At 50.1% G+C, this 19,986-nt stretch overlaps 1 protein-coding gene across 1 annotated transcript in view; it reads right to left on the reverse strand.

The window, feature by feature from the left end:
* ACSL6 (acyl-CoA synthetase long chain family member 6) overlaps positions 1–19,729 on the reverse strand; it is a 69,974-nt gene extending 50,245 nt beyond the window's left edge. Inside the window, exon 1 of the mRNA XM_065734843.1 lies at positions 19,684–19,729. The gene's annotated coding sequence lies outside the window, so the exon portion shown is untranslated. The remainder of the gene's footprint in view (positions 1–19,683) is intronic.
* Between the last annotated feature and the right edge of the window lie 257 nt (positions 19,730–19,986).

The following is a 19,986-nucleotide window of genomic DNA, read 5'->3' on the forward strand; positions in this document are numbered from 1 at the left end:
CAGAGGGCTGCCCCAGGGAGCACACAGCTCAAGGTGACAGCCATACCCACGGGGCTAAGTTGTGCCCTCTGTTTGTTTTTCAGGTTCCTGATAAGGAATGCAAAACTGCACAAGTCTCGAAGTGGATATTCATGCAGGAACTTAAAAGCTACTTGAGATACCTCTATGAGGAAATCTAAAATGGACCTAAAGAGAAGGACTGTGCCAAACCCAGAAAGAAACACAGAACCATAACTACTGCAACCAAAAATGTGATTCCACTATTAACTTATTCTCAGGAATATTGATTATATTTATAGACAGATGTATACATATATATATGTGTAAGTGTGTGTGGTTTTATATATTTATATAAATTATGTTGAGAGAGCAGCCCAGTTCTCTCTAACGACTGCAATGCACTGCTCAGCTAAAGGACTGAAATATTATAAATAAGATTTGAGTATTTTATGCATTCATACCAGTTTAACTCACGTTGTACCGGACTGCAATGAAAAAAAAAAAACCCAACCCTATTTATTTATTTATTTATTTATATATACTTCTATTTATTTATTTTTGATGGATACTTTGGAATAAAATATTTATTGTGACAATGCTGTACTTACGTCGGTTCTTCGGGAAATTGCTGTTTGTTGGTGTGAGGGGAGGAGCCCTGGAGATGCACTTCACTCCCCCTTTCCCTTACCAGTGCCCAGGCACATCTGTGGGGCTTGGTGTTGTTCAGAGCTGGGCAAAGCTGTCCTGCAGGATGGGGACAAGGACAGGGATGGGGACATGGACAGGGTCGGGAGTGGGGACAGGGATGGGGATGGGAAGAGGGACATGTGCTGCTGGGGCCCTTGCTGTCAGAGGCAGCCCCATGGCTTCACCTCCCTCCCAGCCCCAGGAGCAGCTTTGGGCAGAAGGCTCCTGCTCCATCCTGAGCCCCATCCCTGCTCCCACCCGGGCATTCTGATCTAAATAACTTTCATGAATAATAACTTGAACCTCTGCCAGATTTATTTTTGACTAAGCAGAATGATGTCACCCGAATGTAACCAAATCCCAAACAGTACAAACACAAACACTACTCCGTCCATCCCAGTTGCTTTCCCTTGGTCGTCCCAGCTGACTGGAGGAGTTTCCCACATCCCAAGTGAGCTGACTTATTGAATGCAGTGAGGCAATACTTGTTTTCCAAATTGTTTAAGTATCCATGGCTATGGGAGGCACTCGGAAAGTGTGTACACTTGTAAATCTACATCCGAGTTAATATTTAATAAAATTATGTTCCGGAGGAATGTAACTGCCCTGGCTGAGCTGTAGGGATGTATGCCATGCATCACACATATTGACACAGCCATTACTGAGCACTTGTAACCCTTCATGAAAGCAAACAGATTATTTTTTTTTTCCCCCAGAAATAAATCTTCCAGAATTCAGCAGCTTTGTCAGTGCTCCTTCTTTCTAAGGGGTGGTTTCAGTGATCCCCATCACTCGGGGAGGAGCACACAACACCAGGTGGGACGGACGCACGGATGCTGCGCTGCTCACCCACGCCCCCTGGCAGCTCCTCCTGCAGCCCAGGGGGCACGGAGGGGACAGACCCTGCTGGCAGCTCCCCAAAGCCACCAAACCACAGCCACCACAGCACAGTCACACACAGAACACAGAGCACAAAACCCCCGAGAGGTGTCGGCTCATCGTGGGCAGCTTTGTGTGATGGCCCCAGACAGACAGAGACAGACAGGCGGATGGACATAAAGACCGATGGATGGACGGGCAGATGGATGGATGGACTGACAGAGAGTGATGGACAGGGACAGACAGACAGGCGGATGGATGGATGGATGGATGGAAGGATGGACAATCAGATGGATGGGTAGAAAGAAGGATGGATGGATAAGCAGATGCTCCCTCACAGCAACCCAGGAAAGCCCCACAGCCACCTGCATGGGGCACGTGCTGCGTTCCCACTGGAGCTGGATGGCTGACACTGAGCTGTGAACCTCTTCTCTAAAGGAGTGAAACAGGGAGTGAATGCCTGGCTGCACTCCATGCCTTAAACAACACAGTTTCTGGTCCTCAATGCTCTCATTGGTGCTACAAAAATCCCAGCAGTAGCAAAAGTCACCGCCAAGAGACTCCTGCTGCTCCTGAGTGTCAGTGGTTTGAATTAGCAATGAAGAGTTTTTCACGTGTGTTATTTCAAATCCCGCCTGAAGATTTTACACTGTAATTCATCCTTCAGACAAATGGAAAGTTGTGGGTTCACAGGCACATGAAAACGAGAAAAATAGCAGTGTTTAAAGTAGAAAATGTTACTCAAGTTCAGCATTCCCAGCACAGCAGTCCAGGAAATTCTGAGAAGCACAAAAAGGAAAAGTGAAGCGTTAATAACCAAAGTCAGCACCAGGCTGACTCCAGATGGATGCAGACCAGACAGCACCTGCAGGCTGGACCCGGACCCCACGGCCGTGATGCTCCTGGGATGCAGCCCCGCGGGGCTCCGATGTGCCCCGGCCCCGAGGGCAGCTCAGCTCTGCCGGCATTTCCAGAGCCCTGCCCTCAGCTCCGATCCTACACCAGCTCGTCAATATCCCAAATATCGCTAATCCCATCGGCAGACTGATGTGCAAACAGAGGTGCAGGGGCTGCCCAGCCCCAGGCAGACGGCACACTCATGTCACCGGCACAGCCGCGCCGATGCGCGGAGCACTGATGCCACAGTGATGCCTCACTGCTCTAACAGTGCTGATAAGAATCTCGCATCCTCAAGCGCAGTGAAGCGCATCAGACCTCGGCTAAGCCGTGACTTCACCTCCTGAGGGCATCTGCAGACCTGCTCGCATAGGAAGGAAGGCTGTGCTGTAAAACTGTAGCTGCGTTTCGTACATCCCCAACAGGAAAGGTGAGCTCCTGTTCTGCGCGGTGAAAGGCACTTGTGCGACGCAGCAGTGCAGGTCACTTGCAAGGGGCACTGCAGGAGGCTGCGGGCTATGTTTGCTGCTGCTCATTTGATAAGCGAGGAGCTCCTCGCATAACACCTGCTTTGGTCTCGCAGGACCAGACCCAATCACGACCCCGAGGCTGTGCAACGCAGCCCCGTGCCCCTCCTGCAGAGCAACATCCCATCACAGCCTGGAAGCAGAGACCCGTCGCGCAGAGCAGCGCTGTCCCAGCTCCCTGCTGAAGGGACCCTGGGGTAGAGCCATCCCCCTGCTCCTTCCTTCCCTCTCCTCCTGTCCAACACTGCTCCAGGTGACAAGTCTCCTAGCCCCAAGGTTGGGACAGTGCCCCAGGGGTGGCATCACTCTCCCCATGGAGATGACAGTGCTGTCACAGCCAGGTGAAGGCAGCTTGGCTCCATCGAGCTGCAGTCAGCTGCTAAATCTGGAGTCATATTCTTCAAGAGAATTTCCCCTTTTTCCTTTCTTGAAGGATTTGGTGGATTACTCATTCTCTCTTCTTATTTCATTCCTATTTTTACTTCATCTTTTATTAGTCACTTGTCAGAACTCATAAACTATTTACATTTTCTGAAGAATATTTTCCTGCTTTCACACAATGGTGTTTGGGATACAATCCTTTTCTCAATAGTACGTGGTGGTTTTGCAACTGAGAAATTAATGGTCCCTTCCTGCCAGCCCACTCTCGGAGCCAAATGTGAGGTGGTCGGTGGGTGGGACAGAGTGCTCAAAAACACCATTACGAATTGTTTGGATCATCTGCAGGGTTTCAGACAGTGCCTTCTCTGGCTGTGAATCACTGCTGTTAAACACTGCCCGGCTGCTCGCCTGCGCTCCAGACAAAAGCTCTGCACATGTCTGAGAGCAGCAGCGGGACTGCAGGAGGCGAGGGTGTTCCCAAGGAGCACTGGGCTCCCTGGGGAGCTGGGGCAGCATGAAGCTGAGCCTGGAGCTGTGTGGCTGGGCAGGCACATGGGATGCCCGTGAAATCTCCACTTCTGAAATTCAACACTGGCACAGGCTGCCCAGAGAGGCGGTGGTGCCCATCCCTGCAGACAGCACAGGTCAGGCTGGGGGGGTTCTGAGCGCTGGTGGAGCTGTGGGTGTCCCTGCTCATTGTGGGAAGTGGGACCAGATGGCCTTAAAGGTCCCTTCCAATCCAAACCAAGCTAGAGATGCATAAAACTCCAGATTTCTAATTGTGCCTGAAAGGTGAGGAGTTTTGGCTCTTCAGAACAACACCTCTGAGCAAGCAGGGAAATTTCCCTCGCTTTCCTCAAAGCTGGTGAGACACAAAAAAGCTCTTGTGTCCAAAGGCATCTAGAGCTGCTAATCCCTCCTAAGAGAAGCTGCCCAGGCACAGCCCTCAAGACAAAAGCAACGCAGGCAGGGGTCCAGCGACCGAGATGCAACACATGAGTTGGCCTTGGACTAATTTCTGAGCTAACGCCTCTGCATAACGCACTCCTGGCAGTGTAAGGGAAGGGCATGCCACTGTGACTCACAGGTATTTTTTGGAGTAATCACAGAGGAAGCCACAAAGGACACGGGGAATACCTTTCAGATAACAAAAAAGCCATCCTGTGCACAGTGGCTATCCCGAGGCTCACGGCTCTGCCCGTGGCTTTGCCCAGCTGTGCTGTGCTTCCTTTGTGGGACTGCTTCCAGGCACAGCCCACTGCACAGACACCGGACGGGGACTGGCAGCCACAGCCCGAGCACGGCATGGGGAAGGAATGTCCTCGGCCGGCAGCAGGCTGCACAGCTGCTGCAGATGCGTTGGCTGAGCACAGTCACCGGCGGCGACGATTTTACTTTCTGCTGTTTCTAAACAACATCAGAGCTCCCCTGAGCTGCATGGGGAAGCACGGCTTCCTTCATTCTGCAGGGGCAGACCACAGAGTTACAGTGCTTTTAACTCCTCGCTGTGCTGAGACAGGAAGGTATCGATGCTGCCGTGCAAAGTGCGCTGCAAACGCTATAGATGCATTTCAGCCTCCTACATTCAGAGTGAATGGAGACACGTGGGAGGGCCAAACAAGGGAGCCGGGAGCCCACCACATCTGCCCGGATGTCCAGGAGTGCTGCTGTCGGCTATCAGCACGGTGAGAAGCATGAACACCTACAGGTTGCACAAAAACATATAGAAAGAACCTTGATGCAAGTGTGAGGAGGTTGGTCAAGGGGCAAAAGGGGTCCTGTAGTCAATCATAGAATCACAGAACATCCAGAGGTGGAAGGGACACATCAGGATCGTGGAGTCTGACTCCTGGCTCTGCACAGGACCACCACACAAAAATCAGACTTGTTCATTTTCCATTCTTTTTTTGTTGTTGTTGATATTTTTCCAGTTTCACCATGAATTCTCTATTTGACTTTGAGTGAGCTCAAGTCACTCTTTGCTCATTAACTGAATTCTCCGTGTGGGGAGGACCCAGCTAATTCAGATGGCTCTGCCCGGTGAAATCATATCAGTGAAATCACATCAGTGAAATCAGATCGGAGCCCACGTCGCCCTCACGCAATCCTGCCTGGATTTTTTGGTGGAGGTGGAGGTGGGGTTGGCCGCAGAGCTGCTGGGAACTCCCCGTGCCCTCGCTGTCCTGCAGAAGCGATCCCCGTGCAGCACAAAGGAAAGAAAGGTCAGAGCTGATCCTGCCATGAGATGAGCAGAGTGCTCACAGCGGTTTCTGTTCTGAATGTTTGCAAATGAGTCAGCGTGTTAGAGGCCAACTCTAGGTGTGCGTACACCAGCACACCACAAGTTCCATCCTCCTTTCTGCTGCTATCAGATCTTTCTTTTTCCACCCTGGCTGCAATCTAAGAATGTATTTGCATGTCATTAGCTGCTATAAAAAGAATAAAGAGAACAAGGTGGGGTTCCAACCAAGCAGTTCTGTTTTTTCCAGCTGTAAAAGTCCGTGCTGCCCACTCCTTTCCCTTCTGCCCTTCCTGCAGAGGCTCATTTCTTCAGCCAGCTGCGAGATGAGCACCAGTTCCCACTGCCTCCTCCAAGGGAAGAGATTCCTCCACACCCTTTGAAGCTGGCTATGATCTATGGCACAGAATCTGCACTCATCCATGTGACACCTGAGACCTGTGAATTCCCTTTGAAACAAACGTTTTCTCCCCACCAGCCTCAGCAGGACCGGCCATGCACAGAGCCACAGACATCTTTCTCTAGGAGAGCAAATGGAAGAGAGGGCTGAGTCTCAAGTGTGGTTCTGCTTCCCACTGTGGGTGATCCACGGCCTCCCTGGACTCTTTACATTCAGACTCCTTACGATCTTTCTCTAAAGAAAGCAGCTGAGCACCATAGGGATGGGTGCTTCCCACAGCTCTCCTGCAATTGGGCTGAATGGATGTAAACCCCTTGCTGGCGTGAGGCAAAGCTGGACTTTCTCTGCTCACCCCAAAATAACACAGCAGCTCAGCCTCAGCTATGGGATAGTGCCACTCCACTGACTGCAGGGAAAGTGGGGTGGAAGTGTGAGGGGACTGCAGCAAGGCAGGAATCCAATCCATGCAGCAGCAGACTCATGTGGGCAGGGAGGACAGGCAGCTCTGCAACCCCGTGTCTGCTTCCAGAAGGGCTTATGCAGCCCACCCACTTATAAATGTGAGTGGTGTGAAGCATTAAGGATTATTAATTAGGGAAGAAGCATAGAATCTTATAACAGTTCAGGTTGGAAGAGACCTTGAAAGGCCATCTCATCCAGCACCTCTATGATGGAGACACCCACAGCCCCATCAGGTGCTCAGAGCCCCACCAGTCTGCCCTGGGAGAGGACAACCTCTGCCAGCATCCGATCTAAAGAAGTTCCCCTCTTCTCAGTCTGAAATAGTTTCCCTTTGTCTTATCACATGGACCCTGCTAAGGAGTCTGTTCTCTTTTTTCTTTCAGCCCCCTTAGCCCCTCAGCTCTCCCTGGAGCTCTCTCCATCTGCAGAGGGGCAATAGATGAGTGTTACTTTGAGTAATCAATACATTAGAGTACGTGTAAGTGTGAAGATCTGGGTGATGTTCAGGCAGCTTTATCTTGTACCAATACTTCCAGCCCCGTAAAATAGCTTCGGACCCTGAAAGCGAGATGGGCTCAAACATCTGAATTGCACAGCAGCTACTGAACTTCTGGGGGAGTCTTTATTTTAGACACACGTAGTTTCCCCTGTCAGATAAGAAAGTAACAGCTTCCACTTTACAGGTGACTTCTCGCCTTCAGCTTGAGCTTCTTTGTGGTGAGGTATTAATCATTTCCTCGCACGGCGCACATATAAAAGGAAGCCAGGATGCAGCCGTACCCAGCCCACGAGAGGAGTGCAGTGCCTCGCCACGATGCTGCTGCTGCTCTGCCTGCTGCTGTCCTGCTGGGCCCCCAGCTGCCCCAGCCCCGTGCCGCTGGCCAAGGGCTGCCCCAGCAGCTCCCTCCTGAAGGAAGTCATTCAAGACGTTCTGAGACTACAGGTTCGCCTGTTCTGTTTGCTTTTTGTTGCACGCCTGAGTTTTTGTTCTGGCGGAGCATCTGCTAATGTGGTTTTTAACCATCTCTTGCAGGGCAGCAATGAAACCATGCCTCCGGTAAGGTTGCGTTTCAGCTCACATTGCAATGCTGCATGCCCGTGGCGTGGCCATGTGCTTTCGGAGATGGAAGGAGGATCTGGCAGCTGGTAGAGCCCATCCTTTGGCAAGCTCTTGTGCTCTCAGAAGAGGTGTCCCCTGGCTACCATGCCACTGATGGGCTGTGATGGTTGCTTCCCTATGGGCTTCACTCAAGGCCAAATCTTTTCCCTGAAAAATCAGTGCTCAGGTGCTGCCTTGATCAGAGCTCTGAGAGCTTGCTTCCAGCCAGCGCTGGCTCCTGTTCTTACCATGAGGCACATCAGAGCCCCTTCTGAAGGCACTGGGACATGGTCAGTGGGCATGGTGGGGACGGGTCAGTGGTTGGACTCAGTGATCTGAGAGGTCTTTTCCAACCTCAGCGATTCTACGAAGCAGTACAGAAAAGACAGGAATGACTATGCTTTGTTATTGCAGAATCACATAATTCTCATGATGGAGCAAGGGGAAGAGAATGCAGTCGTCTATCTGGAAGAATTTATTAAGGCCCTGGAAAGCAGCAGAAAGAAGCCACTAGAGAAAAAGGTTATCCAGAATCTACGGAGTGTCTATGCTGCCAGGGAGACGTGCACCGGCTGGCTGGTAGGTCCAGAGTGGATTTTCTACTGGCTGTTCTATGGGGTTTGGATTGGTACAAATCCCAGTGCCTGTCCAGGCTGCAGCAAAATGTGTGCACTGCTAAAGCACACAGCTGCTTCCTTGTTTGGTGCCTCCGTGGTCTTCAAATTAATTACTAAACAAAGACAAAACAAAACAATCTACAGTCAAAAACCAGAATACAACTCATGCGCCCAGATTATGTTTGTTTGACTCTTCTCCTTTGTCTGTCCCCCAGAAACATAAGTGGGAGCCAATGGAAAACTATGATTTTTTCAAGAATTTTGGGGAATTGTTGAAGTTCCTGAACATGTATGGCTTCTCAGAGGAAACAACATAACTGCAGAGTGCTGTGACACACACATGGTCCAGCCCAGCCCACCACACCACGAAGCTCTGCTTGCCCTCCTTTGCACATCCTCACTGGCAAGCAAAGCTCCTGGGACATGTTATTTATTCCTATAATTATTCATATTTATTCTATTTATTGGTAGGAACTCCACATTATTTATTTTTCTGATGAAGAAATGCAATAATTGTTTACTTCCCTTCATTGGTGCGTGGGGAAGAGCCTTTGGATGCTGTTCCCTTTCACCATGCACTGTTCTGTACCACTCCACCCACAGACACACACTGGGTTCAGCGCGGTGCTCCTGCACCTGAAGTTTCCAGAGGCACTCCGTGCAATTTTGCATCTTTTTAGGAGTCACTGGCAATTTTTGGAGAACCATCTCCTCCAAGGATGGGATGATTGCTTTATAAATGATGCCAAAGTGCCTCTCTGAGCTGAAGAATATTGCTGAGCTACAGAGGCAGTGACTGGGGTTGCCCAGAGGGGTTGTGGATGCCCCATCCCTGGAGGTACTCAAGGCAAGGTTGAATGTGGCTCTGGGCAGCCTGCTCTAGCGGTTGGTGACCCTGCTCATGACAGAGGGGGTTGAAACGAGATGATCTTTGAGGTCCCTTTCAACCCAGGCTATTCTAAGAACTGCTTTAAAATACAAAAAGTGAGGTGCAAATTGCCTGTTCTCGAAGACTTGAGTGCTGCCAAGACGTTGCATATGCATTTCGTGCAGTAAAGAATTTGGGAAATTTGCAAGCAGAACTCTATGGAATGTAACTGAACTCTAACGGGATCTATGCAAAATAAATCTCTCGCACAGATGTGCAACTATCATTGTTCCCTTTGTGGTGATTTATGGTGATTTAAGGAATATTTGATCTGAAAATGCTGGACTGATCACGTCAGCCTCTCCCAGTGGTGATGTTCTGGCATTTCAGGGGCAGCTTTAGAGATGGTTGATATTTCTTTGTAGGGCCTCCCTGGGATGCCCAGACATCATGTACTACCATATTACTTTTCCAGTTGGGATGAAAGCAGCCCATCTGGCTCTTCCTTTGCACACTTCGAGGTAGATAGCTGACTGCAGCCCCTCACCCTTCCCCAGGCTGTCCTGACTTCAGGAAGATTCATCCACACAGAAGAAAGAAAACACGTGGCAAACTACTCCTTTGGTGCAGGATGGGATGGGAGCAGCCCCAGCCCACAGCTGCACCCACATCCCTGCTGAGCATTGCACACATACCCGCCCTCCAAGGGATTTTCCTGCTGAAATTTCATTATTTCACAACCCCATCATCACCACCTACTGCTGCGTACCTGGAGGGAGGGCATCTCCAGCAGCTGTGCCTAGGGGATACCCTGCAAATCACTGCCTGCAGAAGGGAGCCGGGGAATGCAGGAGGCTCTGGATGGAGCTGACACATCCAAGCATTCTTCTGCTGTTTTTAACAGCTGCTGGAGAGGAGATCCTTGAGGGCTGCAGAAGGGCAGACACAGCAAACAGGGGGAAAGCCACCAAGTGTCATTATCACTGTGCATCCCAAAGGTTATTCCTGAATAAATCACTAGGCCAATGATACCAAAAATACTGAGTGCTTGGAAGGAGCAACCTGGTGTGTTGGTGGACCAGGGCAGCCCTGCTCATTCTGCCCGCAGCAGTGCCAGGTGAGGAATAAACACAGGCATCGGGACTGACCCCAAACAAGGTGTTAGTCAAAACCCACAGATGCAAAAAGATGGTGCGATTTTCAACACTGTGAGCAATGATATTTACAGCCTTCCAGCGAGGGAAGCAGTGCTTTGGGAAGGGCCATGATCCAGTGCGACGTGGGGAGATGTGACAGAGGGCTCCAGTTGCTTCCAGGAGGACCACAGCCTGACAGCACATCCCTATTGCTCGCTGAAACACTCTCCATGTACCACTGACATCCCTACCGCTGTAACCAGGCCCCCCCAGAGGGGCTTTGCGAGCTCCCAGAGCAAGCGGCTCGCCACGAGGCAGCTGATGCATCGCAGGCGGTGCGTGCTGAGGTTTGGCAGCGCTGCTCCGCAGGAAATAAAAGCAGCAGTAAAACCAGAGGTCTGCCTGCTGCTGGCGGGGGCCGCTCTCTAGGCGGCACTCCTCTCCTTCCAAACACACAGCAGTGTGACACGAGGGCCGGAGGAAGGAGAGGGAGGGCTGCGGAGGCTCCGGCTGCCGCAGAAAGGTGGAGGAGAGCAGAGCGGCTGCGGAGAAAGCTGCAGAAGGGACAGTGTGGCTGAGGACCCCGCAGCACTGCTGCCATACCTGCCGGGAATGCTGTCACCTCTGTGTGCAAACACCAAACCTCAGGCGCTCGTGGTTTTGCTGTCCTTTGGAGGGATGTGCGTGCTCGCTTCCCCTCACCTCGCAGAGCTCCTACCGGCAAGCACGGGAAGTTTTCAGGTGTTTACAGATGCCAACAGCTCTTCTCATCACATCTTTGGTTCAGAGCATCCTTCTGTTATCAAAGACCAAGGACCACAGGGAGGTTAAGGGGCAGTGGTGATTCCTACCAGCAGTGGAGCCACGCTGCACCCACGGGGCAGGACACAGGATCCCGTGGAAGGGGGACCCACAGCAGTGCTGTTTTGATAACAACTCACTGCTTCTCTCTAACAGCTTCATTTCCCTTTGGTGGTGGCCAAGGTGGCCTTTCCAAGCAAATGAGAGAGGATTCTTCCAAATCTGGGGTGAAAGTTTCAGAAAAAGGGTTTAGTGGGTGTCAGTATTTGCATAACAGTGTGGCTGGCTTGCACAGTGTCGGGCTGTTACATCCTCATCCAGAACACAGCAGCAGTGAGCAGCTGCCAGCAGCTCCCCCTGAAGCAAACACCCACCCAAGAAGTGGGAAAGGCAAAGGAGACACAGGTCTTGCCCTCAGCTCCTACACCATGCCATTGCCAGGAGACCTTGAGACCTATGACAGCAGAGAAACCTTCACTGACTTTCGCATCATTCACCATATCAGCTTAGCACATTTAAACATTCACTTTAACGACTCATTTTTATCACCTCTACCCAAGGCTGCTGGACAGCCAGAGCCTGCAGAGCTGGAGCTCCTTGGTTGGGAAGTGAGGGGCCCAGAGACATTTCATGAGTGGTTTGGGACTGAAGTTAGATTTTTTTTGTTTGGCTCAGAACTTTCTTTAGTGGGGGGGACAGCAGTAAGGCTGGTGGGTATCTCCCATACAGCTGCTGTCAGAGAACCTTCACACAGCTCTGCACACTCTGCAAATCAGCAGTTAGCAACCAGCCAAGAGATGGGCACAAAGGGAATGTGCAATATGTGTCTCCTAGTAAGGACACTCCAAAATATATGTGAACAATGAGCTTAAAACACCATCCAGGCTCAGATTTTCATATTACATTTAGAGCTCTTCAAAGTAAAATGCAGGCTGAACCAACAGCAAGGATTTCCCTAATCACATCCAGTAAAACCAACCTGCCACTCCTGCATTTCAGCAGGCATTTTATTTGAAATACTGCCTCCAAAAATCCAAGAGATTTAGAGAAGGAATGGGAACATGTGGGACCTATTTGGGCCAGATGCTCTGCTGGCACAGGCTGATATGGATATTTGCAAAGCTCTGCACCAATGTGCTCCAGCTGAGAGCCTGGCTCTGCACTACCCCTGCCCCAACAGCACTTGTCAGGCCCGCTCCTGCCATTGCAAAACACCTCCTTACAGCTCTCTGCTGAAGTCAGAGCTGCTATGGAGCAGACAAGGAGAGGGGCAGCAGGAGCTGTACTGGCAGACAGTGAGGTCTCCCACTGTTCCACCCTGTGGCCCCAGTGCTGGCCCCCAGTAATTTCACTTTTCCCCATTGTTAGGAGTGTTTTCTCACTGCAGCCCCTTTCAGATGCCACTCCTTGTATGAACCATTGCAAAGCCCCTCAGCTCTTGCTCCCCAATTGCCCTGGAGATTCTGCTCTCCCAACACTGGATTATCTGGAGGCAATCCTCTCCTGCATTCCCCTGCCCTGAGCCCACTCCCCTGCCCCCCCACCCCACCCCCCCAGGCACTGCTGCAGTTTCCCACCTCATTCCAGCCTCTTTCCCCCTCTCTCACATATTCACAAGTGGAATCAAGCACCTAATGAATCAATGCCCCCTTGAAGTGCTGCATAAGGGCCATACAATGAACGAAACAATCCATTCCGTAGACAGTTCCCCCAGGATGACAAGCTGCAGTTGACAGCTGAGAACGAAGACTCACGTAGCAGCATCAGAAAAAGCAGCGATGTCAGGATAAGCTCTGGTCCCCACTCTTCCTAATTACAGCGAGCAAACTGCCTTCTGTTTCACTGACAGCTCAGAGAGATGATATTTCCCAAAGGAAACGCTCTGTGAGGCAGTGCTACACATCAGTGCAAAGCTCTGCTCCCATGTCACCGCCGAGGTCGTGTTGCAGACAATCCCTTTGCTCCTGCAGGCTCCATCTTCAGGTGACATCAGCTACAGGGGCACCCAAACCATCGAAGCGGGATAATATGCAGCAATATAGGATGCAGATTCCACTGATGAGCAGCTATATGCTTCCTGGCGTTACTCCAAGTAGAGTAATTTCCTTGGGCACAAACAAGTCCTGCTCTGACAGCACCGCACACATCATGAGTGCCCTCGCACGGCTCCTGCTCACACAGGGCTTAGAGGCTTCAGGAAGTTTACAGGACCATTAATCAGAAACACTTCTCGGATCAGATATGCTGCTAATTCGAAGGCTCAAGTTGTCGCCTATTTCCTACTTTATCGATCTGTAGATGAGATAAGACAGTAATCACATCCTGCCCTTACTGTGCTTCTCTATAAAAGCGAGCCCAGTACCTGCCAGAAGAGGGGAGCCTGAATTCAGCCTGCTCTTCACGTTGGAGTCCAAGCCTCATGTCCAGCACCTTCCAAATGCATCTGTGCATGCTGCTGCTGCTGCTGTGCAGCTGGAGGGGATCCGGCCACTTTCTTCCACCAAAAGAAATACCACTTCTGCAGAACAAGGCTAAATCAGCGATCATTGATGAAATGCTCTGCTTACTTGACAATGAACAACCACCTTCAAAGGTAAATCACTTTCCTCTTGCCCCACGCCAGATTTGCTGCTTGAGGCGGTTTACAGTTTGTAACGTGGACATCTCTGTCTTTTCCAGAAGCAGCTCACCACGCCGACCTGCATAAGGGTAAGGAGCCGTTTCTCATTTGTTATCACCAGGTGGAGTCTCCAGAAGGACACAGAGCTTACCAACTTAGGGTATAACTGAGAAGAAAGCTCCAGGGACGTTTGAAGGCAATGTGTCCAATGCCAGCTAAGGGCTTGCTGGGCTCTGGCACAGCTCAGTGGGCCACGGGGTAGGGGGGACCTGAACCCAGGAACACAGACCTGGAGGGGTATAGGGCTGCCATGGAGACCTAAGGTCGGTTCAGGGGCAGCCCTGAGTGCTCCTCTTGCTTTCCCTACACATCACATCATATTGTTTAAATCATTGCTTGAACGTGGCTGGCATCTCTTCTCTAACCACTCTCAGGCGATTCCTCCCTCAGTATCTCTGTGTTCTTTTCAGTGCTGTTCAGGAGAGATTTCCCGCAGTGTTTGTAAGGTCTGTTTGCTAAATGGTGCAAAACAAGGACACGTGCTTGAAGTAGCTATCTGCAGGTGTCCTACAGCCAAGAGCAAACACTCCCATTTGGAAGGAATTTAACCCAGCTACAAGAGTTGCCAAATCTACAGAAACTGCAGCACATCCTCTGCAGAATTTATGGCTGTAATAGTTATGAATACTGTGCTAATGAACTCTGATGGAGTGGCATAACAAAGAAATATCACCAGAGAAAAATTATAGCTGATTTACCCATGGTAGTTTAGGAACAATCCCAGCTTTCTTCCTACAAACCAGAATGCCATTTACTTCTCCTTTTCTTCCTTCTAGAGCACAAACTGTGCCTGTAACAACACCGAGGAGTTTATCCACCAGTTAAACAAATTGGAATCTCCGTGTATGAAGATAGTTACAAAAGATCTGATGAAGCTGAGAGACAACTGCTCGATTATGAAGGTAAGCTGCTGCTGTTCAGTGTTAGTTTCAAGCATTCCCCTGCAGGTCTCCATCTGCTTGTCAATTTGCCTCAATCTCCCCTTAATTCTCTCTGATGAGTACAGAGAAATGGGCTCTCCCCAGGTAGGCAAGATGCTGCAGCACTTGGGTTGCACCAGTTTTCGTGGAGGATGGAAGATAAAGCATGATTCTCCATTAAAGACCATGCATATGATGAGAAATACCAGGAAAGGAGCCACCATGCTTCCTTGAGAGCTGCTTTCCCTAAGGGAATCAGAGGGCATTGGTGTGAGAAGCCCAGTAACACCTGACCTGTCACATTGCTCCTTGATCATTCTTTGGAAGGAAACAAATTGTTCCTCCTTTTTAATTTTGGATTCTGAACTGTCCTCCAGCTCGGGCTGGGATGCTGCTGGGACCACACGGAGCATCCCAGGCTCCCCTGGAATCTCCAGGATGTGGATATTAAGAGAGAGATTGGATGTACAAATAGGGGCTGGATTTGATGATCCGTATGGGTCCATTCCAAGCTGGGATATTCTATGACAGCCAAGGCTGAGTCTGCAAGAATGGTGGGAAGTGGTGTGGGGCTGGAGCCCCATCCCAGGGAGCTAAAGAGCCCCGAGGAATAACAGAGCCTCGGGGTGGAATGCCTCTGTAACTTCTGCATCAGTCTCTACTCTTTTTCCTTAGAAAAAATCAGCCCATGGAAATTCCTGCACTGAGATTAGAGCGGATTTCTCTAAATTCAGAAGCAACCTGGAGGAATTCTTGAGGTGGCTCAGCCAGAGGAACAACTGCAGGAACATCGTGAGGGATGAGGCAGATCTGTACGGCAGCAGTGAAAGCTCCTGTTCTCAGCTGCAGAAGCACTGCAGAGAGCGGCTGTAGGAACAGTCCCTGCAGCAGCAGTGGGGCTCCCCAGGAACTGGAGGAAAGGAGGGGCTGCCACAAAGCAAAATCTGTGCTAAGAGCTAATGTGAGTAAGTGACTGAAAGCCAAAGATGTCAATTAAAACTTGACTGACCAAGCACAGCCAAGTGTCATCATTTACACTGTCTGTATTGTCCGCAGTTATCAGACGTGAAATGCGGTTGTGGTACATGGGAGAGGTGCGGGGTCTGCGGGTTTGTGCACACAGCATCAGGAATCACAACCCTGACTTGCTCACATGAGAGGGGTCCGGAAGGGTCTCCACATGGGGACAGGAGCTCAGATACTCAGTGGGCACCGATGGGATCCAGCTCAGTCCCATCAGGGACCACCAGAGCCCACCCTGTGCTGCAGTCATTGTGTGGTGGTTGTGTTTGCATTAAGCTTCAACAGGAATCCAACTGAATAAACCTGGAGGCTTTGCCTGTTGCCTTCTCACCACATATGGAAGAGCTTCTGCTGAGAGTTTTGTCAGAGCTTTTCACTATACGTTTATCTAAAACACATCCACCAAACCTCAGTCAGCACCCAGTGTACAGCAGGATATCAGAAGTGATGTTTGTATCTTACAGAGCAATGAGAATCATAGAACACAGAATGGTTGGGTTGGAAGGGACCTCAAGGATCTTGCAGTTCCAACTCCTGCCATGGGCTGGTTGTTCCCACCATCTCAGGCTGCCCAGGGCCCCATCCAACCCAGCTTTGAACACCTCCATGGATGGGGCATTGACAACTTTTGTGTCACACGGGTAGAATTGCTGCTGAACTACCACGCTACTGTGCAAAATAAGCGTTCCTCCAGCACGCTCAGAAGGCTTTATGTCATCAGACATCTCCGTGCCAAAGCAGCTGCTGGGATCACACTGCATGTCTCAGCTCTGCTCTCTACACCTGCCTGTGCCCAGCTCACAATGACCACTTGGGAAAGACCCACAGCATAGTGGCTTCTGAAATCCAATAGGGAGTGATGCACGTCCATCAGGGACTCTGAGCAGTACCTGAACTTGCTCACGCACTTGGCTCCATCTCACCTTCCAGCACACTTCAAAAAGCAGCAGGCTTAAAACAAACCACTTTGAAAGTGGCTGTCTTCCAATGTTTCTCATTCCTGAAGTCGCTGTTTCATGTCGCTTGTCTGCAGATTTGCTGTACTTCCAGTGCTTTACTCCAGGAGATGCATCTCCCTCACCCACCCAGCACTGCTATCCCAGGAAATACTTCTGTTTAAAGAACAGAAAACAACTGAAAAGCACTTGGCTTGGCTTCATACAGCCTAGATATGAACAGAAGTGCTGCTGTCCAACCCTATGCAGAATCAAACCTGCACAGTGCCCAGAGCTGTCTGTCCAAACACACGAAGGGCTGATCCATACTAGCAGAATCTGTCTCTATTTCCAAAAATCACAAACCTCACAGAAACACAAATACATCACTGAACATGTGGACCACGATGGCTGGCAGAGTTGCTGTGCTTTTATGAGAGGCATTTACTCTGGAGGAGTTCATGATTTTGAGGAGCTGTAGTGGAAAGTGCCATCCCATATTTCTTGAGGCCAAGTTTGCTGAACCACATTGGGGTTTTGCTCCGAGCACCCATTCTGCCCTTACCTCCAAAATATCAGCATTAATTTCACTGTTAACACTCTGAGCATGATGAGCTGACGACTCTGAGCCTTACTTCAGAAGCGATGGTGTTCTGATATTCCATTGACCTTACCAGAAAGCCCCAAGCACCCCAAGCATGATTCATATTTGCTTTAAGTCCACACAGACGTAAAACCCGAGCTATTCTCACTCCCACCGCGCCCACACGCAGCTCCAGTTCACTGTCTCCATATCAACATTTACTTCTCAAAGCATCTACGTCCTCCATCCCAAGGGCCAGGCCACCCCTCCCCTCCCAGATCACAGTGCTCAGAGTTGGCTTATCCAGACTCCTTCCTCCGTGACCTCAGGTGATTTGTACAATGAAAATTGCTATCTCTTGCTGAAAACCTGACTCTGCTTTTGCTCATAGATCACCCAGGAAAAGCTTCACAACACTACCTAGGGTGAAATCCCAATTCATCGCACAATGTTTGTGGACAGAACACTCAATAACTTAACCTCAACTTGCAAACCAACAGAATTCCAATCAGAATTGCAAAGGACATTTAAAGTGGCTCATCCAGTGCGGTACTTTCACATTCTGTTTCATCACCACCTGATTTCCAGAGGTTTCCAAGTCCTGTGTGACAGCTTCCTGACACTGGGATGGCAGTTCTGCTGCTCACCCTGAGCCTGGCAGGCACTGGGACATGTGGAGCTGAAGGTGGTAGCCTCCTGCACCAGCCCACCCCAAGGCACTCATTATCTGCAAGCACAGAATCCACACTGCTCAAGATCCCATGGCCACTGGGCCCCACTTGAGCCAGGTGCCCAGCCCCACGGCCAGGGGGGCTGCAGGGAGGAGCCCCCAGCACTAACCTGGGTGCCTCAGTGCACACACCCAACAGCTCTGACCCCTACATGCATGTACCAGCTCCCACCTTGCATTACCAATCCCTACCAACTTCACACAGCAGCTGAAATCAGAAAGGAAGGTAGCATTCATACCGCATTACAGAGAGTTCTCACATCTCTACCTGGAGTTTTTCACTGGAAACAAGTAACACCTGTGGTTTTGTTCCACCAGATGAATCAGACTTGTGGTGCAGATCACACATTCGGGGCAGCTCTCCCCCTGCTCCTCCCACCCCGCATTAGGGGTGCACACAACCACCACGTCAGTGGTCAGTGAGAGCAGAGCAAGTGGTGAGCTGTGCAGAATCACACCAAGCCTCCATGCAGCCATCAGAAAACATGGGATTTAGACAAGAATGCAACCAGAGCTGGGCAGAGATGCCGACAGACTCTAGTGCAGGTTGTGCTTAATATCAATACTTCTATGGAAAAACAAAGAGGCCCACTTGGGGGGGATGGCTGATAGCATCTACCACCATGGCAATCTGAAAGCAATATTGAAGTCAGCACGAAGGAGAGCATGCCAACCCTGCAGGATTTAACCCCAAGAAGGCACAGTCAGGCACTTTCAGCACTGAAATGGTTTCTCCCTTCCCATGCCTTTATCGAAGAGTGAGGAAATACAATGGGTGCTGAGGTTACAGTACCTATTTATCACAGCAGAGATATTTCGAGCTTTGTTTTTCCCTTTAAAGTCAGAGCTGTTAGCCACATCCTTGAGTCATGAGTTGCAAAGAGTGAAATGCCTGTTCTTATTAAAAGGTACCAGAACCTTCTCTAACAATATTAGCACTATCACATAGAATGGAAAAACAATTAGAAAATGCCATACTAAGAAAAGAAAAAGTTTGGGGAAAGAAACAGCAAGTACTGAATTGTTTGTTTGCAGTACTGTTCCATCAGAAATCCATCGGCTGGAACTACAGCCACCAGCACCAGCATCCCTATGGGAAAAGGGTAAGAGAAGCCATTTCTTAAAGGCGTTGGCTCTGCAGAAACACAGTCCAGCCCTGCTCAGGAACAGTCCTGAGCTCACCCTACTTCTCCATATACAATTTCCTATGCAATTTGAGCCTTCATTCAGACTTCGCAGCACAAAACTCCGAGCGTTCTCAAAAGCAATCAGCAAAAACTGAAATCTGGATCTGCCATCACTGACAGTGACACAGGAAGTTCTAACAACTTCCATTAAACAGAGGGCTCTTGCATCTTAACACATATTTCATGTGCAATACACTCTACACGAGAAGGATTTTAACTTTTATTACTGCCAATTAAGCACTGCTTCTACACTTTTACGACAAAGTCTGAGCCACTGTGTGGGCAGCACCAGCACTGAGAGCTGCAGGAGGAGCAGCACGGGGAGCACACTGCACTGCCCCCCCCTCAGTGATGGATCCCAATGGACATCAACCCAGCTGGGCACACTTGTGCCCCCACTGGGAAACCAGAAACACTGTTCTTGTAAAGCAATGACCCTCCCAGAACCCACTTCAATGTCAAACATCGCAAAACAGCAGTTGCTGTAATGCAGCTTAAATACTTCTGTTGAGGAGTTGCTTATTTTTGCTTATTAAGTGGTGGAAAAAATGCACCATCAGTGTTAACCATCTTCCCACTGGCCAGGGGGATCCTCACTGCATCAGCAAGTTGCATCATGGAAAGACACTTACCTCCTGGCTTTGTTGCTGCAGACACGATGCTACAGGAACGGAGCTGCTGTCAGGCACAGTCTGCGATGGGAGATGTTCACAACATATTTCAGCTTTTGGGAGTTCATCAGTGAGAGCTAAAACAATAAAGCAAAATGGTGAGATGCAGGGAGCACCCTCCCTCAGACCACGGCCCGCAATAAAGCTGTGGTTGAAGAGCAGCAGGAGCCGAGAGCACAAGCAGTGGTCACCACTGCACCTCAGCTTCCTGCACAGCCCAGCAAAGGGCCATGGCATGCAAAGAACTCAAGCTGAGCTCCAGCA

The sequence above is a fragment of the Cyrtonyx montezumae genome, unplaced genomic scaffold (assembly GCF_038088225.1).
Source record: "Cyrtonyx montezumae isolate F1298 unplaced genomic scaffold, pur_monq_1.0 scaffold_18, whole genome shotgun sequence".
NCBI classification, from domain to species: Eukaryota; Metazoa; Chordata; class Aves; order Galliformes; family Odontophoridae; genus Cyrtonyx; species Cyrtonyx montezumae.